Source organism: Petaurus breviceps, unplaced genomic scaffold, assembly GCF_028583685.1.
Source record: "Petaurus breviceps papuanus isolate PSGF00001 unplaced genomic scaffold, PetGlider_PUasm1.0 90895, whole genome shotgun sequence".
In the NCBI taxonomy this organism is placed as follows: domain Eukaryota; kingdom Metazoa; phylum Chordata; class Mammalia; order Diprotodontia; family Petauridae; genus Petaurus; species Petaurus breviceps.
The window spans coordinates 5,506,529-5,532,527 of record NW_027187372.1 but is presented as its reverse complement, the minus strand read 5'-3'; the positions used below and the strand labels follow the sequence as shown (position 1 = coordinate 5,532,527).

Genomic DNA, 25,999 nt, shown 5'->3' with positions numbered 1-25,999 from the left:
TAGAGGAAAAAAGATTAAAATGTGATAAGACAGTTGGTCAGAAATAGTAAACCAGAGAGCTACAATGGGTGATTCGTGTAGGTATTCTTATTATATATTAGAAGACGTTGGCTTAAAGACAATTTGCCAGGACACAAGAATAGTTTCCTACTTTACTAGACAAAGCTCTTCACTATTTAGCCCCAACTTACCTTATTCTATGTAACTCCTCTTCCATGCACTTTACAATTCAGCCAAACTGTTATAGGAAAGCCGAGAAGTTAAAGTGACTTTCCCAGGGCCAAACATCTAGTGAGTGTCTGGGGCTGGATTAGAATTTGGGTCTCTGATTCCCATATCCAGCATTCTATCTACTGTTTTATCCTGTTGCAGAACAAAGTACAGTCTCATGAAGCCTTTTTCTTGATCTTCCAAAACACTGTATTTAACTCTCTTGTGTTTATTTTACATTCAATAAACATTTATTAAGCACCTTCTCAAGACATTCTCTGCCCTCAAGGTACCTACTATCTAATGAGGTTGAAACAACATGCAAATAAACATATGCCAAACGAGCTATTTACAGGATAAAAATAAAGAGGGAAAGCACTGTGTGTTGATGTGTAGTCTCTGACGATGCAAAAGTATATCTTGTTATGGTTTTTGTATTTGTATTATCAGAACCTAGCATAAACCGTGGCTACATATAGTGTTTAATAAATTCATATTGACTGATAGGCCTAAAATGGCTATAAATACCAACACTGAAGTTGATAGTACTGGTAGCCAGGAATATTTCATGACAAACCCAGCATTTTTTCTACAGAAGCACACTTCTAGGTGTTCCTAAGGGCTGAACATCCTAAAAAAGCCTTCGTATATAATTAGGTCAAATCAATACAACCCATAGCCTCACCTGAACCTTACTGGGGGAGTCACATTCAGTTCAATTCAATAAACATTTATAACTGAATAATTTAAAGATCTCCAGTTTTTGAGAGGTAGTTTTTTTTTTTTTTTAAGCAACTGAGATTAAGTTAACTTGCTCAAGGTTACACGGCCAGTTATTTCTGGGTGTGGTACTAAGTGTCTGAGCCCAAATTCGATCCCCATGTCATCCCGACACTGGGGCCGGTGCTCTTACTCGCTGAGCCACCTGGCCACCCCTTCTATTATCTTTTAATTGATTCTCTCAAGGATGCAAAAACAGTAAAAGGATGCTTGGCACTAACCCTGAAGAGCAAGCAGAGATGCAGAAGGGAATAGCCAAAAAATAACAGCAAAAATGGAGGACAGCAAGGTGTAAACCCTTTTAAAATCCTGATAAGATACAGCTGTTGCGGGTATTAGCTGACAATCAGAACAGGACGCAAGGATATATACTTGGAGGTGGCAATAATTACCAGGAGGGAGAAAGAAAATAGAGTTTCACAATTTCACCCAAGGCTTTGAATGAGCATCTCATGGGCATTCTGTTGAATTTCCACTCCCATTTCTGGATCTACGTATTGCCCCAAGTCATCCCTACAATGACTGAAATCTGCTCTCTGGAATCCTTGGCTGGAGGTACCAGAAACAGAAAGGAGGGAGTCGGAAAGCAGTTTGAGAGAGGAATACAAGAATATACTTTTGATCAGACATTTCTTTTTGGAGGGGTATAATTTCTCTCAGTCTCTTCCCTTTCCTATATTTAATTTCTTGTGACTAAGGTGTCAATCTACCCCCTTATAGTAGTACCCAGAATCATAGCTGACACTTTCTTGTTTTAATTAATTTTTTAAAAATCAAATCCGGAAGAAGTACACCCATTTCTCTTCCTATCCTTTGATCAGTCCACGGGTGAAAAAGACTGCTGATGACTAGTTCTCTGGCTATTCTTTGGCTCTTGTAATGAAGATGCAGTCTCTCTCATCATCTTTAGTTTGACTACTTTTTCTTAGCGTGATTCAGGATTTTCGCACTGGATTCCTCTATAGCAAAGAGTTTGGTCATGTCTGAGTGAAGAGAGAGCCTCTATATTCAAATGAGCAATTTAAATTGCAGAAAACATTTTACATCTATCAAATGTTTGTTCTCTTGAGGCATTTTGGTTCAATTCTGATATAGGAGAATAGTTAGCCATGAACTTGAAGTAAAATGTCTGGCTCAGATCCTAGCCCAGACCCCAGCTGTGAAGGGGAGCGTCTTCACACCCTTCTGAAGTTCATTTTCCTCATTTGTAAAGTGCAGACAGTGAAATCTGCACTAAACAAATGTGAGGTGTTATTACTGCATTTTATATACCAGGTCATGGCAGCAGTATTTAAGGGTCCTTCTGTTACTGGATTTATTTAGAATCACAGGATTTATTCTATGCAGGAATTCATTGTACATGATGCTTGACATACTCATCTAGCCTCAACATTTTCAGTGGTGAAGTACTCACTACTTTCTTTTTCAAATTCAATCATTGTTTATTAAAGCACCTACTATGCAGGCTCTGAGAAACAAGAGATTTAATCCCTGCCCTAGGAGCTTAAGTGACAACTATATAATTATAATATAAAAAGGATGCTGTATCAGGCATCTGTATCTGAGAAACAAAAGATTTAGTCCCTGTCCTAGAAGATCAAATGACAACCATATAATTATAATACAAAATACAGTGATAAATAAGAAAGTTCAAAGGAGGGAGAGTTCAGAGTAGACTTACCAGAGGTGTCATTTTAGCTAGGTCTTTAAGGTAGAAAGAATTTCAACAGGCAGAGGATGGAAGTGGGCATTCTAAGAAACCCCAAAATTGTCTAGCAGGCAATAAAGATGGAGTTTGTTAAAGAGCTGGAATAGGTCACTCACCAGCCAGAATGCCAGAATGGGCTTTTAAACAGGATAGGGCTCTTCTTAAAATGTCATGAGTTAGAGCCGGTCACTTGTAACCAATTATCCAAATTACATATATTTAATCCTACAGTCTTTATACAGTGTTAAGGTGATCCTGGGTTCTCAATTTTTTTCTTCTTGGGTTTTGGGGTGGTTTTTTTTTTTTGGTCCATGCATGGTTTTTAAGTAGACCAATGATTCTTAAATTGTCTATGTTGAGATTTGTAAACCCAGTTTGGAAAATATTTTTGATCATTAGTCAGTCTCACTGTCTTTTCTTCACTGTTTTCTACACACTGTGTTCACAGTGGTAGTCAACACCATTCCACTCTTTTCACCATCTTTTATCATCACTGCTGTCTCCCTGTTTCTCCTCCTCTTCTTCTCTTTCATAACCTTGTTCCTCATCACTGTCTAGTTATTCTGGCACTGACCACAAGCCTATTAGGATTTGAGAATTCTCACCCTGAGTCCACATCAAATAGATCTTTTTCTTCCTCAGGTTTCTTGGTGGCACTAGCCAGGAATTTCTTGGCTATAGTATATCCTCAGAGCTGTTTTGACTGCATACCTATGTAAGAAGATAACTATTTAGGTCCAAAAATCCCTTCTCCCATTTGAATTTTTGTAGCAAGATGATGGAAAGATCACAAAAGCCCAAATGAAAAAGTGGCAGCAGAATCCTCTTTGGAGGACAGTGACTGAAGATGGTTCCCCTGCATCTTCCCAGAGTTTCTTATAGTTTGGCCTAGTAACAGTCAATATCTGTAATGCAACTCTGAGTCACCACTTGTCTTATCTGCCAGGGATACAGAGTGGGTGCTCACAGGGCTAAGAATTGGGTTCAGTAGGTCAGTCTGAATCGGACTTTGATGGACCAGCTTCCTGTAAGTACACTTCCAGGGATCATAGTAGCAAGCTCCCACATGGCCAGGGGTTAGGCAGTTCTAACTTGGATGAAGCACCTTTAGCGGCTGCATCTTTTTTCTCAGACAGATGTCTGAGGCAGATCCTCAACATTCTCAACAAAGATATCTAAGAAATGAGGAGCCCCTAGGATAACTGTGAGACCACTACCTACTATTTCTGCTCCCCTGCCAGTGATTTTTTTCAACTCAGAAACTCATAGTGACAGAGGGACTATACATGGATAGAAAGAGAGATCCATGAAGTGTTAAATTAAGAGAATGCCTAGGAAGATGCCCTGCTCTCCTCTCCTTGTTTCTATCAACATAAGTACAATGTACATAATGGATCTAAAGGGGTCTTCCTTGGCTTTAGGCCAGCCTCCATAAGTTGAGCTCCCAGAAAGATGTCAGTGTTGAGACTGAGCTGAAGGTATGAACTTGATCCTGGCCAAGTTTAGGGTTGAAGGTTCAATTGGGCCCTAGAGTATATGCTAAAATAGGTCTACATCTAAAAATAAGTTTCAAAAATTCCTAAAATGTCAAGGGGATCAAGATCATCAGACCTGGAATCAACTACCAAGAGCATCTGAGCAAGCAGAGGAGAGGGTCAAAGAAGGTCAGTGTTGAGATGGCCAGGATATTTACCACAGGGTGTCTAATAATGACAGTTCTGCACTATTTCAACACATGCACAAAGATCCAAACTTCTGAAAATTATGAATAAGTTGAATACTTGAGTTTCATGGAAGCCAAAGTCTGAACTTTCAGATTTTTTTTTTAAACTATAACATCTAAGTATCTAAGCAGCACTAATTGGCAGCCAAAATAAAATATACAATACAGACAGTTCAACTCCTAATCTGGTGCCTCATGAAATGGAAGTGACTGTTCTAAAAAGGATATGCCATTGTAGGACAAGTTCTGGAACGTAATGGGTGTCAATAACGAGTCCTCACCGACACTTCAGTGATATCTCATTGGTCATTAGATACATTCTTCTAAACGGTTTAGAAGCTAATGAATACAAAGTCAGCTAGTCAACAAGCATTTATTAAGCACCTACTATGTGACAGGCACTGTCTTAAGCACTAGAGATACAAAGAAAGACAAAAAACTCCTTCTTCTCAAGCAGTTCACAGTCTAATAGGGAGATAACATGCAAAAAGGACACCGGCACAGGCCCAGCCAGCCAGGCGTGCCCGCGTCAAAGAAGAGGCTGTGCTCTGTGAGCGAAGCAGAACTGCAGCAGCTCAAAAGAAACGCAAGATCCACCAATTCAGAGAATCCACCCCAAATGTTAACATAGACTACTTGTGCCCAACTTGTGGAGGAGCATCCCAAGCTCATATTGGTCTGATGAGCCCCAGTCAGACACACCGTAACTTGACTCTCACACACTGATGTCATTTTGGTCCTCCTGGAGAATGAAGGACAATCACCACCAACCACACAAAGTAAAATGCAGATAATCTCAGAAGGAAGGTACTACAATTAATATGGACTATGCCCCTCAGATGTTGCCTCAAGACTCTGTCCTGGACCTCTTCTCCTCAACTCCTAAGGATTTAATTAATACCTATAGGGAGGAGTCATAGATCATATATTTATCAAGCCCATTTTTCTCCTAAGCTTCAAGCTCAACTGCCAATGTCTCATACTCAATATGTCCACAACAAAACCCATTTTTTCATCAACCCACCCCTTTTGCAAACCTCAGTATTTTTGTTGAGGGTACCACCATTTTTCCAATTTCATAATCTTGGTGTCGTCCTCAACTCCTCACTCTACATATATAGATAGAATCATGTGTTGTCAAATCTTTTATAGCTGATGCCTTCTCTTTTCTCATACAGTGATCTTAGTTTGGGTTCTCATCACCTCTTATACTATTAAGCTGATTTCCTAATTGGCTTTCTCGACTCAAGTCTCTTCCCACTTTGATCTCTATCATCCTCTCACTTGCCAAAGTGATTTTCCTTAAGTGTAGATCTGACTACGTCACTCCCCTACCAATAAACTCCACTGACTCCCTATCCCTTCTAGGACAAAATATAAATTCCTCTGGACCCATTATATCTTACCAATCTCACTATACATTACTTCACAATCTGGACCCATTATAGCTTTCCAATCTCATTATACATTACTTTTCTTTCTGCAATCAGTGGTCCAGACAAACTATTGATTCCTTACAGTAGGTAGGCATTCCATCTCCTCTCCACATCTTTTCACTGGACATTCCTCATGCCTGGAATGCATTCCTTCCTCCACTTTATAGAATCCGTCTCTTCTTTCAAAATGTACCTCAGAACCACCTTCCACCCTCAATTTTTCTGATCTCCCCACTTGTGGTTATCTTCCCTTCCTAACTACCTTGTATTAACTTTGTATTTATTCTGTATATACTGATGTATATACATGTTGTCTCCTCTGATAGAATGTAAGCTCCTTGAGAATAGAAACTGTTTCATTTATTTGTGTTTATATTTTTACAAAATACCACAAAACAAATGTCTATTCACTGATTAACTGAAAACAAATCTACTCCTTGAAGATTTTGTAACTATCATAAGTTCTAATTTGGGATGGTGCAAAGAATCACTACAAACCAGGTACAAGTTGGAACCATGTGAGTATGGACCTGGCCAATGGGTTGTGTGGCTACTGTCTAAATACTTTTTATTTTTTAAGCAATTGGGGTTAAGTAACTTGCTCAAGGTTACACAGCCAGTTATTTCTGGGTGTGGTGCTAAGTATCAGAGCCTGGATTCGATCTCAGGTCATCCCGACTCTGGGGCCGGTACTCTTACTTGCTGTGCTACCTGGCCACCCCTGTCTAAATACTTCTACAAGTTAAACTCAGAGGGGATAGAGAGCTGGCTAACAGATGATAAATACTTTGATTACACCAACTAAAGAAGGTATTTTGATCTGTTAGTAGAGGTAGTAATCATACCTATAAAACCATGGCTATTTCAAAGCAGTATTAGAGACAAATTTATGACCTATATATCTATACCATAAATTCTGTACTGTGTTGTAAAGGATGAGGAATTATATAAACATAATTGTTAAGAACAATCTTTTTCCTTTCAACATTAAACCTCTTCCAGTTTTAAAATTCATCCTAAGCTCCAACCTAAGGAGATAAGTCAAGAAGCTTAGATATATCATGTTCTATATTATCTATATACATATACATAATTTATCTATAGTATATCTATCTATCTATATATAATCTATATCTATAATCTGTCATCTATAATAAATTTGCTAGACACAAACTTTGTTGCCACTCAGGCTCTCAGAGGAACTTGCAGATTCTATTTATCAACCACTCAAGAGATATGACTATGAGGAAACAGAAGGTATCATGAGCTTATTTTTATGCTCAAAACCACACATCAATATTTTCAATTGCATCAGAAACCAAAGTAATCCTGAAAGGTGATTTTTGGGCATTTCTTCATTTGACAGTCACAGCTGACATTTTAAAATATAGTTTTTGGCGTTCAGCAGTCATATATTGATAATAATTTAACAGATGAGTCTGATGTATTTTTCACTATATTTATACAGTTGCTATGGTTCTATCCAGTAACAGAAACTTCTTCAATTTAGTTCCCCTTTACAGTCTTCTTAATTTAGACCACAATATACACCAGTCCTGTTTAAAAATGCAGTCTAGGAAACAAGATATAACATTGTGCCAACAAAACCCACAAGGATTAAGGTTTGTTTGTATTTCTCAACAAAGGTGTTCTTTGGGGCAGTGAAGGTAACAAGCAAACTTATTCAAGCTCAGCTGAGATGTATATGAAACATGAAACACTGTCAACTAGAAGCTGACATTTTAAAATGTGCTTCCACAGCTCAATGATACAAAACAATGAAGTCATTTCCTATGACGAGTGATGAGTAATTTATGTCTTATAAATTCAGATATTTCCACTAAAGCCTTACACTATTCTTCACTGTGGCATGAAGATAAACTTGTGTTCTTGAAGGCTGTGTCAGTGGAACAATCTTTGGTTTGATATGTTGGAAAATCTTCAGACTGAGGGATAGACAATATGTCTTTTGTCTGAGAACAAGACTACCTAAGTTTGGAAAAGATCACCATCAAAGGGTTAGTCACAAAGTCAATAATTTGGGGGTCATGGAAACTTGTCAAACCATTTAACTAATATACTGTGGGGTTACACTCTTTCACAGTAGAAGGTGTTATCTACAATGCTGAAATCACAGATTCTTAATGTACAGAAGTATTAATTTGGGATGGGATATATTAGTCAATATCATCCTTTCAATTTCTATGAATTTTAGAGTTTGAACTGGTATATCAATCCTCCAGAACTTTCATTTATGTATTTTTCAAACCTAGCGCAAAAAGGTTTTCTTTTTATTTCCTCCTTCCTTCCTTCCTTCCTTCCTGTTTTTGGTATATTTAGTGTGTAATGTTCTTGCCTACCCCATTTAATTAAGGTAAGAAGCAGTGTGGTATAGTGGATAAAGAACCAGTTTCAAAATTAGGAAAACCTAAGTTCAAGAACTGTTTCTAATGCACACTAGTTCTGTGACCCTGAGCAAGATACTAAACTGCTCAGGGCCTCAGATAACTTTGGAAGCTTTAAGTTGCAGAGTAGATACCCATCAACATTGGCAAAATAATTTTTACCACTAGAAGCTCTCGACATAATAGGTCCTGTCCAAAAAAAATTAATACCAACTGAGGTAACTATCTTTATAAAGCACCACATCTTGAAGATCTAACAAACATCTATTAAAGCAACTCTGTGTTAGTCTGTGGGGTATACAAAGATAGAAAATAAACATTTCCAGTCCTCAAAACACTGAAATTCTGAGGAAATACAACATGTACAGAGATAATTAAGTACAAGGAAATTTGAGAAGGGAGAGAAGCCTAACTGGTTATAATTAGGAAAGGAGCTAAATCAGTAAGTAAATCAGTAGAAGCTAGCACCTTAATTGAGTCTTGGAAGAAAATAAAGATAGTGATGAGGAAGTGTATTACAAGTAGTCTCTGCAAAGGCATAGGGATGGGAGAGAGAATGCAAACTATTAGGAACAATTAGGAGCTTAATTGGTTGGAATATAGAAAAACAATATTAAATAATTCTGGTAAGCTGGGGAGAGAGGCCTTAAATTCTAGACTTGAGGAATTTATTTTTTCCTAGGACAATAGAAAGTTGCTGAAGATTTTTGATCTGATGAATGCCATAGCCAAATCCGTCTTAGACGATTTTTGGCAATTGTGTAGTGAGCACATAGAGAGGAAATAAGTAGAAAGAGGAAGTCCAACTAGGTAATTTCAATAGTCCAAGCTAGAGGTAATGAGTATCTGAACTAAGGTAAGTGATCAGAGAAAAGAGAAGAATGTGAAAGATGTTGACTTGCCAAGTTGTTTAGAACACTGAGATAAAGCTCTCTAGCAGACAACAGGTGATGTGAAACTGAAATGTAAGAAAAATATTAACATCTGGCTGCTTATAGATAGAAATGAATTTGGAAGCTATTGGTGCAAAGATGATAAAGTTATATATTTAGAGATGATAAGTGAATCAAAGGGAATAGATGAGAACAAGAAATTGAAAAAGTTCCAGAGCGGGCACCCAGATTTAGCAAGTGGGAAGTAAATAAAGTTTCTGTTAAAAAGTGTGAGTGGGATCAAAAGAAAAGAACCAGAAAAATACAATGTCATAGGAGGGAGAAAAAAAATCTCAAAAAGCTACAGAAAGGTAAAATAGGGCAGGAAGGAGAAAAAGTCATTACATTTAGTAATTAAGAGACTTGGTAACCTTGAAGAGAGCAATCTAAGTGATGTGAAGAGAAGTAAGATTTGCTAAGGGTTGAGAAGGTGATGAAGAATTGGAAGCAATGAATATAGATGACGTTCTAGGAGTTTGGTTCTGAAAGGGAGAAATATACTTTAACAGCAATGCAAATAATCTATTTTCATTTTTATAATGAACATATCTCAATCAATGTGCAAAGTTCTGTGTTAGATGCTATGGGAGAAAGAAAAATATATAGAACTCTTAGAATTTCATTCTTAGTTTTTGGCCCTGGTTGCCTTCACTAGCTGCTATAGACTATCAGGAAATATAATTGTCAGAACTTACCAAAAAGAGGGTTTTCTCTAGTTCTTAGAACAGTGTGTGCCCTGCCCACCTCTATATAAGATACCATCATTTAAATTCAGTCCAAATTTAAACCACACTTTCTCCTCAAATATAAAGTAAAACCTGAGTAGATAATATAGTGTTATTTTTAATGTGAATAGACACAATATACATACATTATAAATGTATACATATTTATATACATAACATATACACATACTTCTTTTAAAGAGATTTCATTGTAAGTATAGAGGGTTTGAGGGGTTTGGTTTTTGTTTTTTTTTTTTTGGACTACTTTGGTGCAACCTTTCAATTCTAACAAGATCAAAAAGGCAAAAATAATTTTGGAAAGTTAAGAGAAATTGATTGTTTCTGTGGTAATGCCTGTCACAAAGAGGTATAATTTTGGAGGTGCTTGGTGTAGATGATTCTCAGATCTGTTTAACCAGCCCTAATCTCTCTTCTAACATCCAATCTCACATCCAGCTGACTACTGGATACCTCAAACTAGATGTCCCATTGATGTGTTAAACTCAACATATCCCAAACTGAACTTATTTTCTTTCCCTCTAAACCTTCCCCTTTCCTAATTACCCTCTTACGTTCAAGAGCACCACCACTGTCCTCCTCATCGCCGAGGCTCACAACCTAAATGTACTTTTAGATCACTGCCTTCTCTTTCTCTAACCCCCAAGTTCAATCTGTTGCCAAGACCTATTGATTCTACCTTTCAAACATCTTTCCTCTGATACTGCCACCACCCTGGTGCAGGCCCTCAGCCTTCTGGCTGGTCTTTCTGCTTCAGTTCTCTCCTTATTTCAGTCCATTCTTCATGCAGCTATCAAAATGATTTCCAGAAATTAAGTCTGACCATGTTACTCCCCTATTCAATAAACTCTAGTAGCCCCTATTGCTTCAGAGGCAAATCTAAAATCTGCTGTTTGGCCCTTAATAAACTGTCCCCTCCCTACCTGTCTAGTCTTTTTACACCTTACCCCCCCACTCCATGTACTCTGCTATGTGACCAGTGACTCTGGCCTCCTTTCCATTCCTTGCAAGAGGAATCCATCTCTTGACTTTGCATCTTCTCTAGATGTCCCCTATGCTTGGAATGCTCTCCCTTTTCACTTCTATCTCCTAACTTCCTTCAAGCCTCAGCTAAAATCCTATTTTTTACAAGAAATCTTTCCTAGTCACTCTTAATGTTAGTGCCTTTCCTCCGAGATTATTTCCAATTTCTGCTGTATATATGTTGTTTGCATGTTGTCTCACTCCATCCATTAGAATATGAGCTCTTTGAGGGCAGGGAAAGTTTTTTCTTCTCTTTATATTTCCATCATCTAACACAGTACCTGGCACACAGAAAGTGTTTAATAAATGCTTGCTGATTTGACTTTCTGGGTAAGAATTAACATGAAAGAAACTAATGATGAAGGCTAAGAATAAAATTGCTCTAGCTTAAGCTAAGGTTGATGTTAGTGGAAAAAAAAATATGGAGTTTGCATCTTTTCCTCAAGCTATCTTGATGCCCATACTTAATTATAAGAGTTCCATCTAAAAGATATTGCATTGCCTTGAGGGCATCTGACTTTCTTTTGCTATTTTTTCTATATTAAACCAGAAAAATAGGTTGGCAGAAGACTTCAGGTTTCCATCACATTCATATGCTTCATGACATCTCATGGGCTTTACCTGTCACATGTTCAAAATATGTGAAATATGTGGCAATGAACTCAATCAATGAATAAGGTTGAATTTCCATTTTACAGGGAGACATCTGTAACAGAACTTTATTGAATGGCAAAGACCACCAAGACATTTTAACTACCCACACACAAACTCTGTTACACCTTATTGCACCTCACAGCATGAACAGACATACTTTACTGCTGACTGTAAATCACAAGATAGCAAGGAGAAATTCCCTCTGAATACCAAATCAATCATCTCCCTTAATAACGGACTTCAAGGATCTTTACCAGGTAACATTTTGTAATGATTCCTGATACATATTTACTCACTTGCAAAGATGACTGGAACATTTTCATGACACATTTTTTTTTAAGCAACAAGCTAATGACAATATAAACATCCCTAACTCATGAATATTTAATATCTTATTTATTCAATTAAAAATCTTGCTGCAGTCATTTCTGTGTCAATTAACAAACGAAAGATGTGATACGTTACCAAGCTTCTCACAAGAATAATCAAGACATGTTATGATAGGCTCTTGACTCAATGGACTTCATAGTAAACCTGAATAATACTAATGAACTAGGAAAATGTGTATCTAGCCCTCACTCTTAGAAAAACAACGTGGTTATGTTCACACCTGTTGATAGACAGCATGGCGTAGTCAGTCAGCCTCCAACTTGGAAGATCAGATTCAAGCCTTGCCTCTGACATACACTGGCCTGTGGACAAATGACTTAATCTGTCAGTGCTCTGGGCAACTCTGTAGACTGAATTGCAGAGAAGATACCAACCTGCATTAGTAAAAGGAGTTTCCTCCCCTGGGAGTTCCCCCTAAACCAGTGAAATCACAGGTCTAGTCCCCGAGAAATGCTAATCTGCTGATTAAAATTTTATTCAAACTACCTTCCATAAAGGAAAAAGTTTGGATACAATTTGGGAGGCCTAAATTTTTACGTTTATGGGGGAAGTGAAACTAGTTCAATGATAAGCCTGCAGAATACTTGATTTCATCAATGTGGACAGTTGCTCCAATTATGAAGATCATAATCCATCAATATCTTCTCATTTTGTGCAACTGTGCTCTATTGCTTCCTTTACCCCTCATAAGAATTTCATCCAACATAGTGGGAGTCTTCCAGTAGCTCACCTGACATTGCACAAATACCAATAAAAACCATGGGTTTTTCATTTTTCCATAAGATGAACCTGCCCACCCATCCATCTCCCTAAAAATCTTTTATACCATTTCCTCCTAAACAGTTTTGTACTGACAATGTAACTAGCTTAGGCATGCCTACTCCACTGCCCAATTAGTGACTCGCCACTTTAATTCTGTCGTATTCTGCAACTTGAGGTTATAGATCATCACTAATGCTGATGTTTAATAACATGGGCCTTTGTTTTAAGAGTGTATCTGGGCCATTAAAATCATTACAAAATTTCCATATTTGGTGCAATTCCCTTTCCTCCTCCTCTCTCACTATGGGTCCAGTTCAAAGGCCATCTGCAGACCCTCTCCAAAACAGATGCATTGATGGATCATAGCTATAAACTTTCCATTCAAGTACATATCATAGTATGGATAACAAATATTCATCTACTTGTTTTAACTACAAGTATAGTTATGTTGAACTCCTTTGAGTACTTATGGACCTCATTTAGGAAGGTTAGTAATGTTATGGGGCTTGATGCAAACTGCATAATGTCATTTATAAAAGGGAGCATGTGAAAGACCTCACTGGCTATAATGAAGCCCCTTTTCTTTTGAACTCTGCACTGAACATCCTCCTTGACAACAGAGAATACTTTTGGCAAGTATGCATCTGTTTCTTTGATATTAATAATCAGGGTTACTGAGTAAAATTATTTTTGTTGTTATGCTTCAAGTAATCATTTATGATTATGACATATGCACAGAAGATACTATCTTAATGGAGAAAAGATATTGTGCTCTAGTAAATCAAATTATTTTATAGTAATAATAATAATCATAAATAACCACAGTGGGATCTTGTATTTACTACACCCTTTGGACAACTACATAGCTGGAAAGATTTAATGTGCCACTGAATATTTTTTAAGTTGATTTTTTTCCCACTCAACAAAAACCCACCTTCTTTCTCTTGCCTTTCCCTAAGCACCAACTGAGAATGAAAGAAAAATACATCCCATTACAAACATGTATAGTCAAGCAAAACAAATTTCCACAGTAGCCATATCTAAAAGGGTGTGTGTGTGTGTGTGTGTGTGTGTGTGTGTGTGTGTGTGTGTGTGTGTAGTATGTTTCATCATTAGACCTCTGGAATTGTGACTAACCATTACACTGATTGGAGTTCTGAAGTCTTTCAAAGCTGTCTTTTCAATGCTGTTGCTACTGTACAAATTGTTCCGGTTCTATTCACTTCACTCTGAATCAGTTCATACAAGTTTTGCTGAAATCATCCAACATATTTATACACTACAATTCATTTTGGCTTTTCCCAACTGATGGATACCTCTCTTGGATTCCAATTCTTTGCAATCAAAAAAAGAGCTATAAATATTCTGGTATATCCTTAGCTGGAATTTGTTTTTCCTAAGACTAATCTCTCTGTGATTAACCCTCTAATTCCCCCATCTCTCTTTTCCCTATAATGTGAAATGGATTTCTGCACCCAACTCTGTATATATGGGTATGTTTTCCCCTCCTTAGACCAGTGCAAATGAGTGACGTTCAAGTGTCAGTCCCTTCCATCCAACACTCACCTCCTTTTTTGTATAAACTTCTACTGTGTATCATAATTATGAGATAATTTCCCCCTAAACTTCTTTTTCTTCTCCCCACCCTACAAATGTATTCATCTTCCCCTCCCTTTCCATCCTTCCATTTAGATTAAGTCACAAGAGAACTATTTGCAGGCCTACTAATTAGACTCCCTCTATGAAGCCTTTTTATTTTTCTCTAAATTCCCTAAATAAACATTCTAAAATGTTTCTAAGTAGCTCTGGTTTTTTGGAAGTATTTTTGTTTTGTACATATTACCCCGTATGGATCTGGGACCTTCTCTTTCCCTGGTCTACAGGCTCTCCCCTATACCAGAGTGCTCAGTGTGGCTCACTCCTGGTCAGACACTGTTCCCAAGTGTCCAAAGTTCTGTCTGACTCCCTGCTCCAACCTGGGCTGGAAAAGTGACTTGGTGAGATGTTTTTTTGGATTTAACAATCAAGATTTGGACTGGTTTGTTTTGTTGAACTTTTGGGAGGAATTCTAGGGGATGGAGGGGGAATCAATGTACTTCCTCCTGATACTCTGCCTTCTTGGCTCTGCCTTCTGTGAGATAAAGAATGTGGCTTAGAGTGGCTAGGTGGCGCAGTGAGTAAAGCGCTGGCCCCGGAGTCAGGAGGACCCGAATTCGGTTCCAGACTCAGACACTTAACACCCACACAAAAAATAACTAGCCGTGTAACCTTGGGCATGTTACTTAGCCCCAACTGCCCTCCAAAAAGCAAAAAAAAAAAATGTGGCTTCTAAAACTTTGGTCTCTCTCATTTATTGATACTTAGTAATATTTGCCAACATGTTTTTTCCTTTCCTCTTCTATGTTCACCTTTGTGTTGAAGTCACCAAGTATCATATAATATACTGATTTGATTTAAAAGTTCTTATCAAGCTCTCCATAGACTCTTTCCTCCTCGGGTTGTTGGCCACCAATATATTCAAAGTAATCCTTTTGAAAATGCCTAATATAAGCACCAAAATACGATATATCTAAGTATGCCATGAAATAACTGCCCTTTGGATACATACCAAGAACAACTTCTACTAACTACTTTTATCTACTTCTCCAAGGAGAATCTGAGTCATTCTCCATTTTGCTGTGCTTCCTTTTAACAGATGGTTTAAAAACTTTAAGATGCTTGGTATCCCTTTATTCCTTTTCTTCCACTCTGCCACTATCACTGGAGAAGCAGATGAGGAGGGACACAAAGGAGTGAGAGCTATTTTGTATTTGCATCTATTTCATGTATTATCATGACCAAAGAATTCATCAAGTGGCCATCCTACTAGGGATGAGCTTCTCCACAATTAGCTAGGCTGGTTCATGAAAAGCAAACAGTCTGTTACCAGCACCACATACTATAAAAAAGCATTTCTCCCACGGTAGAACCTTACTCTCTGGTGTTATTTGCATCAGAGCAGAACTTGGTCAAGAAGCTTTCAGAATAAATGATAATAACTGATAACTATTCATCACCATATAAAGCTTCCCCTAACAGCCTACTCACATGCTTCATGTGGTTTAGAGGTGATCATGAGTTCTTAAAGGCTATGCTGCCAGTGAAATAAGTTCTGATATGTCTTATAAAACTTGAAAGGCTTCAGGTAATGGTCTGGTGATAAACTTAACATCTGTTATACAAGGATCAACCTAGCTAAGTTTAGAGAGGTGCCAATGCAGGTAAGCCACAGGGTGATAATGTTTTCAGCCACGGTTACTCTGATATTACTAACTAAGAAACCTATGATCTGCATTAGTGTAAGAAGTACCTACACCAATGGAGTTACAAATTCATCGAGCAAGTATCATAAAGTACTTTATGTTGATGGTCACATTTGACTCAACCAAGTGGAAGATCAGTCAAATATTGCCATCCCCATTTTACAGATGAAGTTTAATAACTTGTCTTAAGTCACATAGCTAATAAATGGCAGAGTCCAGTTCAGACCTAACTGTAGACCAGCTTCTGACTCCAAATCCAATATTCTGTATATTCTACTAGTTTGCATGGTACAGAGGACCCGTGTTCAAATTTCAGTTCTGCTATGTCTGTGATCTCAGGCAAGATCTCTCTGGGGTTCAGTTTCCTCATCTTTGTAATGAAGGAGTTGGACCAGAAAACCTAATAAAAAATTACTAGATGCAAATACACAAATCTATGATTATCACCTCAGTTCAAGGATGAAACATTATTCCAACATCTTGTGGCAGAGCTCTCAATAGATATTTACTACGCATGTACTTGGATACTTTACAATCTGTAATCTCACTGATATGAGTTCTCCCTCCAATTGTAAATAAGGCTTTGGAGTAGGACTTTGTGAAGGAATATGCACAGAGGAAAGGAAAAAAAAAACCACCATGGGAGATATACGAGGTCAAAGATATGGTCACTGTCTTCAAGAGTATTACAATTCAGGTTGAAAGACAGGCTCTATACATAAAATATTCATTCATTCATTCGTTCGTTCATTTGTCTGTTTATTTATTAAAGCAATCGGGGTTAAGTAACTTGCTCAAGGTTACACGGCCAGTTATTTTTGTGTGGGTGCTGAGTATCTGAGGCTGGAACCGATCCCAGGTCTCCCAATGCTGGGGCCGGCACTCTTACTCACTGCACCACCTAGCCACCCCCATAAAATATTAAAAAAAAAATATATTGCAAGGAAGCATGTAACAAATGAGGGCTATAGACCAGATCTGTAAATATAGAGAGGGAAACCACTGGTAGCCTGGACAGGTTGTGGAAGGTTTCACAGACTTATGTTGTATGTGGAAGGTTTCACAGGCTTTATGTTGTACCTAGAAGGAAAGGAAGGATTTGGATAGAATATGAATAAAAAGTTTTTCTGGAATATAGTAGGGGAATAGGAAATTATATGGAAGGCTGAAGGCTGAAGTCAGATTGTGAAGGGCTTTGACTGCTTTCTTGAGGAGCTCAGACTATTCTAGAAGTAATGATACAACATCACTTTTTGCTGAAGTATCCATTTACTTGTAGCCTTCTTGGCTCTTCTGCTTCAAAGAAATGCAATTTTTTTTTGAGTGAGATCTTAAAAATGTCAAAATTTTTTCTTTTATTAATATGAGCATCCAATTTATTTCTACTTTTGGCAGAAATAAGAGTTAGTCATGAAGAATCCATGAGGTACTTATGGTATGCTAACTCATAATTTATGACTTAGTATATATGTCCTAGGGGTTTACCTAAGACACAGAAGTGATGTCTCCTGAGTCATAAAACTTAATAAGCATCACAGAGCAGGATTTTATTCCATGTATTTCTAACTCCAAGTATAGCATTCTACTATGGAACCTTACCTCTGCAATAATATACTCATCAGGATTAAATAGAAAATGCTATCCCACTATTATTACAATTGAAGTTTGATGTTAAATAATCAAATGGTATGGAATCAAATTCAAAACTAAAATGTGTTATCTCTGTCACTTTTAGAATCCTTTAAAACATGTACTCTCATTATATTCACACTAGGGACAATATTTCAGTCAGCAGACTGAATTAACTTAGAATGTGGCAGGGGCTCAGGGCCAATCACTGAACTGTGAATAATTGTGTCTGTGACATCTCTAGCTTCAGAGCTTGGATTACTATGCCATTCTGTCAGTACTGGTCTGTTCTGATTTATTACAAACAAGAGAGTACAGATAATAGAGTGAGAAAATATATCATACTACTTACTATATTAGCTATCTTATACAAACTACTAAGACTAATGGAAGAAAAGTCAAAAAATTAAAAAACTATTTAAATATACTGGTGCACATAATTATTACCTTCACCAAGATTTAATGGTCAACTACCACAAAAGGCCAAAATGGCCAAAAAAGGCCAACTTAGGTCCACATTTCCATTTTTTTTCTATTTCCTATTTTGTTTCTATTTATGTCTCTTTCCCATCCTATATCCCCACCATAACTTTCTTCCTAATTCAAAGTAAACAAAACAAAACTGTTTTTTTTAGGATTGTGGTACATAATATGTTAAAGGTACAGCTTTGTTTTTATTTTTTAAAGATAATTCTAAGGACATTTCCTTTGCATGTTATGATAAAGCATTTTAAAAAATGCTTTCTATGTGTCAGGCACTATGCTATCATTATAAACAAGCAATATAAGTATCTGTCTGAAAAAAAAATAGTAGGAAAAATGAAGCAGGCAAACCAATACCGAGCATTTATTAAATACTTACTATATGCCCAACACTACACTAGGTGTTGGGGATATAAACACAACAATGAAACAGTCCCTGCTTTGAAAGAACTTAAACTCTATCATATAAAAAAAAAATCAACTATCATTTCACTAACAGACCTTGAAACAAAAGCACAATCAATACCAAGTTGCAAAACTGAGGTACATAGTGTAATTCCTTAGTAAAGCTTTTTGTTCCATTTTCTTAGCTTCTTCTAATCTAGACCTTATCAAGGTGTTTTTTAAAAAGCATTTAACATGGGGAAGTTGGTGGAGCAGTGAGTAAGAGCGCTGGCCCCGGGATCTGGAGGACCTGGGATTGGTTCTGGCCTCAGATACTTAACACCCACACAAAATAACTGGTCGTGTAACCTTGGGCAAGTTACTTAACCTCAATTGCTTTAAAAAAAAAAGCATTTAACATTAAGTCCAAGAATAGCTTTACTACTGGATATGCCCTCTATCACCATTAACCTATTTTCAAAGATAAATCAGAGAATGTAGGGCACGTAATCAAACTATCAACATTTATGTTAGACTGGTTCCATGGTAAAAGTCAAAAGACAGATACAATTCTCCAAATAATTCAGTCAATACAGAAATACTTTTTCTTCATTTATGCAAAACTCTAGAAAGATATTAAGAGGAAAACTGAATATACGGTATTGAAAGATATTAATATACTGTATTGAAACAAGTGACAGAAAAGTGTTTTCCCCTGAATAATCCAAATAAAAGCCTCAGTCTTGATTCGGCTGTAGAGACAAAAAGCAAAACAAATAACTGGTTTGACTGAGTCAAAAAAAAATCTAACTTGCTAGATGTTTGACTGTATTTACCAGTTCAGTTTTATCTAACAACTATATTAACTAAAAAACAAACAGCCAAAGCTTCCACTATCTGATATAGCTTCTCTAAAATTCTTCTAAAAGGGATGGAGATGCATATTGGTATACATGCAAGGGCAATTTCTGACTAAATCCTTAAAAGCTTTTGATGTTCAAAACTTATTATTTATACATCATGTAACATGTTTCCTCATTAAAAAATGACCAATCTGTTAGTTTTAGCTGCTGATGGATACAATAAAATGTATCCCACTAATTCTATGTGGCCTAGTGGAGATAGATCTGGCATTCGCTTAGAGACTATATGAGAAAGTTGAAAGAAGTAATGAAAACTGCTCTCATACTTGGAGATTCAGATACATATCACAATATCCCCTTAGTAGTTCCTCATAGAAATATCATAGTGAAGACAGCTCCTCCTGCTTATAAGCCCCTACTTCTGACTCTACTAATTGGTGAAATAGGGCACCCTCTTTCAGAAGTGCTGGATAAGATTTCACAAATAAGTGCCTTAGGAGAATAGGAAAAAGTTCAATTTCCTTGTGAGAGAAAAGTAAATGGCCAGCAAATTTAAAGTCAGAATAGATTGCCAAGAAATGAACTGTTTACTGCTCTACTGAGAGCAAAGACTGATTTTGGAAAAACTGATGGTGTTCCAACTAACTATATACAATGTACTGATAAAAGGGGGCTTAATGTCAGATGGAATAGAGAAGTAAGGGCTGCCCTTATAGATGCTCCTGAACCACTGTATCCAAGTTCATCACACCTTCAGGGAGAATAGGAAATTGGCCAAGCCCCAGATCAGATTAAAGAAATACACAGATGAGATTATAGACCCCATATCAACCTGACTATATATTGGAAAAATGGATCAAATACAGTAACCAGGGCATTGCTGGATACTGGGGCAGAGACCTCCCTTATTTACGGGAATCCCAGTAAGTTCAAGCATGAAACTCCTATTACCATCACAGGACTAGGATGGGTTGAAATATCATCTAGACAAATCAAACTAATGATGAAAATTGGACAATTACCTAAGGAAGACTATGCTGTGGTTATTGTACCCATTCCTGAATACACCATTGGAATACATAAATTGAGAGGGAAGGAAGATACCAATTTGCAGTAAGGAAGATAGGAATTACTACAGTTTTAGTGGGAAAAATAAAAATGGACCCAATCACTTTACCTGAACCTTCTGAAGTAATTATTTTAAAGCAGTATTATGAGCCAGGTAGGCAAGATGAAATTACAAATACTATAAAGGAATATGTTGAAGCAGGAATGTTAGTCCCTATAATCACACAATGGAATAATCCTATTTGGCCAGTACAAAAATCAGATGGGATGTGGGGAATGACAGTAGATTACGGACAACTGAATAAGGTGACTCCTCCCTTGTATGCTGCTCTTCCAGATAATGTCACTTTATTTTTTTTTTATCAAATGCTTTATTAACTTCCAGTCTACATCATTCGTTCCCACAAGATTTTGAGTTACAAATTTTCTCCCCATTTCCCCCCTACCCACCACCCCAAAATAGCGATCCGATTGGGTATCCCCTCCTCCAATCTGCTCTCTCCTATGTCTTCTCCCCTAACCCCTCCAACTTTCCTGTAGGGCATAGGGGAACTCTATGCCACAGTACCTGTAATATCTTATTTCCCAGTTACATGTAAAATAATATTGACATGTTATGTGTGTTGTGTATGTGTATATATTTTAAACATTGGATTTTAAAACTTTGAATTCAACATTCATTTCCTTCCTCCCTTGTCACCTACCCTTACTGGGAAGATAAGCAATTCAAAATAGGTTGTACATGTGTAGCTATGCAAAACATTTCCACAGCAGATATACTGTAAAAGACTGACTATATTTCCCTCCCTCCTATCCCACCTCCCACTTGTTCTATTCTCTACTTAGATCCTGTCCTTTTTCAAAAGTGGGTACTTCCAACTTCCCTCAGCCTGTCCTCCCTTCCATCATCCCCCCTCTCATCCCCTTCCCCCCTACTCTCCTGTAGAATGAGATACCCTATTTAGTGTATATGTCATTCCCTCCCTAAGCCAAATTCAATGAGAATAAGGTTGACCCATTCCCTTTTGACTTCCTGTTCTTCCCCTCCATTGTAACCATTTTCCCTTACCTCTTCTATATGAGATCTTACCCCAATCTGTCTCTCCCCATCTCCTCTCATTATATTCCTCTCACCTCTTAATTTCACCTTTTAAGTATCATCCCTTCCCATTAACTGATCCTGTGCCCTCTATGTATACCTGTACACATATATACACACATGTATATGTATTCATACGCCCATATATACCCTCCTATATAGACATATATATGTATGTATACATATATACACACATTTCTACTCCCTTCAATTATTCTCATACTGAGAAAAGTTTCATAAGTTACAATTATCGTTTTTCCATGTAGGAATATAGATAGTTCGACTCTAGTAATTTCCTTATGATTTCTTTTCCCTGTTTACCTTCTCATGCTTCTCTTGCTTCTTGTAGCTGAATTAGAAATTTTCTATTCAATTCTGGTTTTTTCATCAAGAATGCTTGAAAGTCCTCTATTCCACTGAATGACCATATTTTCCCCTGAAACATGATACTCAGTTTTCCTGGGTAGGTGATTCTTGGTTTTAATCCCAGCTCCTTTGACCTCTGGAATATCATATTCCAAGCCCTTTAATCCCTCAGTGTAGAAGCTGCTAGATCCTGTGTTATCCTGATTGTGTTTCCACAATATTCAAATTGTTTCTTCCTGGCTGCTTATAATATTTTCCCCTTGATCTGGGAATTCTGGAACCTGGCTATAATATTCCTAGGAATTTTCTTTTTGGGATCTTTTTCAGGAGGATCGGTGGATTCTTTCAACCTCTATTTTGCCCTTTGGTTCTAAAACATCAGGGCAATTTTCCTTCAGATTTTTTTTTTTTTTGCTTTTTGGAAGGCAATTGGGGTTAAGTGACTTGCCCATGGTCACACAGCTAGTTTTTCTGTTAAGTGTCTGAGGACGGATTTGAACTCAGGTCCTCCTGACTCCAGGTCCAGTGCTCTATTCACTGCATCACCTAGCCATCCCTTGAGAATTTCTTGAAGGATGATTTCCAGGTTCTTTTTTTGATCATGGCTTTCAGGTAGTCCAATAATTTTTAAATTATCTCTCCTGGATCTATTCTCCAGGTCAGTGGTTTTCCCAATAAGATATTTCACATTGTCTTCTATTTTTTCATTTGTTTGGATCTGTTTAATAGTATTTTGATCTCTCATAAAGTCATTAGCTTCCATTTTTTTCCAATCTAATTCTGAAGGAATGATCCTCTTCAGTGAGCTTTTCAGAGTCTTTTTCCATCTGACAAATTTGGCTTTTTAGGGCATTCTTTTCCTCATTGCCGTTTTGAGCCTCTTTTGCCATTTTAGTTAGTCTATTTTTAATTTTTAATATTTTTAATTTTTTATTTTTAAGGTGTTATTTTCTTCAGTCAGGTTTTTGACTCTCCTAATTTTCTTGCATCATTCTCATTTCTCTTCCCAATTTTTCCTCCACTTCTCTTATTTAGTTTTCGAAATCCCTTTTAAGCTCCTCTATGGCCTGTAACCAGCTCGTATTTTTCTTGGAAGTTTTTGAAGCAGGAGTTCTGACTTCACTGTCTTCCTCCTGTTCCATGTTTTGATCCTTTTTGTCCCCAAAATAGGAGTCTAATGTTGGATTCCTCTGTTTGTTTTGCTTCCCTTGTTTACTCATGTTGCCACTCAATTACTTGACTTTTGGGCTTTTTGCCACAGTAGGACTCTGCTAACAGACAGGGGAGCTTCATAACAAACAGTGGGGTTTTCTCAGCTGCCGAAGGTATTAGTTGGGTACCCTCTCTGAAGCCTCCACACACTCTGGCAAGCTGGTCGCACACCCCAGGATCTCCACCCTAGACCACAATCCAGATCTAAGCAGGTTAAAGCAAGAAAGATTATCCCTCAGACTGGTCACTTGGTCCCCCTACAGTCTGTAGACCAGGAGCTGAAGCTGCCATGTGGTGGCGGCTGCACAGCCGTGGCACCGGCTGCATGGCCATGGCGCCTCAGTGGCTTCTCCTTCCAGGTGATAAAGGCCAACGCGCTCCCAAACTACTGGATCCCAAAGTCCACACTGCACTGACCTCTCACTTTGTCCTTAGCATCTATGGGTTGATAATCCTGGAAACCGCCACAGCTGCTGGTGATCTGAAGTACCTCTAGACAGTGGCTGGTCAGGCCCATCCTGGGGCTAAAACCTCTGGCTCATGAGGGACTGGGGTCGGGCTCCCAGAGGGCTGTTCTGGCTGCTCCTTGCCAGCCTGCTGTGCTGTCCTCAGCAGAAGGTTAGCTTCTCTATGTCATTTTGTGGGTTCTGTAGCTCCCAAGTTTGTTTTTACATGAATTGGAGGTGGTGGGAGCCAGAGCACAGCAGAAGTCCTGTTTCTACTCCGCCATCTTGACTCTGTCCCAGATATTGTCACTTTAATAGAAATAACTGAGAAATATGATGGGACTTGGTACACAGTTATTGATTTGGCCAATGCCTTCTTCACCATCCCAATAGACTCTAAACAATGGGATCAGTTTGCTTTCACTTGGCAGGGCAGACAATATACTTTCACCCACATTTGCCACAAGGATATCTACATAGCCCCACTATTTTGTCACAGGATTGTGGCTGAACATTTGGATGAATTAAAGCTACCTGGTGTATAGTTTACCCACTACATTGATGATACAAGGAAAAAATGTAAAAGAAGTTGAGAAGAGTTTGACAATTCTGATTGAACATATGAGCAAAGGGTGGGAGATTAACCCTGTAAAGATTTAAGGACCAGCTCAAAATGTAAAATTTGGGGGAATACAATGGAATACGCCAGTGCAAGAGATTCTTCTGCAAGCCCGACAAAAGATGTAGGATTTTCCTATCCCTACCAATAAGGAAGAGGGCCAAAAGTTTATAGGATTATTTGGATACTGGAGATACCACATACCACATCTGGGACAGATTTTGAAACCCTTATATAAAGTTACTCAGAAAAAATATGAATTTAATTGGGGACTTGAGCAGAGAAAAGCTTTTGAAGAAGCCAAAGCTGCTATGCAATTGGCTCTAGATTTATGATCTATGCAAAATGGCCTGGTGGAATTACAAGTGACAATACAAGATTATTATGCAAACTGGAGTTTATGGTGGAAACAACAAAGCTGAAATGTACTTTTAGGATTCTGGTTTAGGAAACTTGTTCCATCTGGAGTACAATACACACCTTTTGAAAAAGCAGTTGCTAGCTGCATACTAGGCTTTGGTAGAGAATGAACAACTGATTGTGGGCCATGAAGTAACATAAAGGCCTGGAATCCCAATTATGACTTGGGTAGTGAGTACCCCAGCTTCTCACAGAATTGGACATGGCCAAGAGGCCAGCATAATTACATGGAAATGGTATATTCAAAATAGAGCTAAAACAGACAAAAGTGGAGTTTCTACCCTACATGAATCAATAGCAAAAACTAATACTTAAGGAAATGATATATCCTCTGAACCAAAGCAACAGTTGGTACAATCCTTGGCAAAACAGAATGACAGATATGATTGATTAACTGAAGAAGAGAAGAAACACACATGGTTCTACTGATGGGACAGCAAAATATTTGGGCCATAAAAGGCACTGGAAAGCAGTAGCCTATATATAACTCATGTACTAGGCGGACTTTGGAAAGTACTAGGATAGGTGGAAATAGGCAATAGGCTGAACTTATAGCAGTACATCATGCCACTAAAACAGAGCAAGGAGGACAGTGTCATACATTCACTGATTCATGGGCAGTAGCTAATGAATTAGCTACATGGATGCCCATGTGAAAAAATCAAAATTGGGAAATTCATGGTAAACAAGTCTGGGGCAAAGAATTATGGGAAGATATATGGGACATGTCTGGTTACTGATTTGTCAGTTTTTAATGTAGAAGCTCATATGGCCCTCACCACACCAGAACGTGAGTACAATGCACATGCTGATCGACTAGCAAAGATCGCTACTGAACATATTGTCCCTACTTTGACAACAACTGATGATCCAGTACTAGCGAAATGGGTCCACCACACAGCCGGTCATTTAGGGGTCCAGGCCACACACTTGTGGGCACAAGATCGATGGATTAGTATCTCTCATTCATTGGTTAGTAACTGGGGAGATAGATAGCAAGGAGAAAAATTCCAGTCCAAATATGGCAAACAGATTATATTGGCTCCCTACCTATTCAGGTATACTGGTGGCTTGTCCTTATAAGAATGCAACCCAGAAAAACACCTGCAAAACTCTAGATCTCCTAAGTCTATATTATGGAAACCCAATGCAGATTCAAAGTGATAATGGGTTACATTTCAAAGGTAATGAAGAGATATTGTATATTAAACACTATTGAATGGCTATATCATATTTCATATTATCCATAAACATCTGGGTTAATTGAAAGAATGAATGGATTGCTGAAAGAAGAGTTAAGGAAATTAAGTTCTAATAATTCATATCAACATTGGAAAGATAA

The 25,999-nt window shown here is 37.8% G+C and overlaps 1 protein-coding gene and 1 pseudogene across 2 annotated transcripts in view; both read right to left on the bottom strand.

Moving 5' to 3' along the window:
- The window catches only part of SWT1 (SWT1 RNA endoribonuclease homolog), a 181,378-nt gene that overhangs the window by 2,851 nt on the left and 152,528 nt on the right, over window positions 1-25,999 (bottom strand). The gene's annotated exons all lie outside the window — the stretch shown is intronic.
- On the bottom strand, window positions 6-5,305 carry LOC138151003 (18S rRNA aminocarboxypropyltransferase-like; annotated as a pseudogene).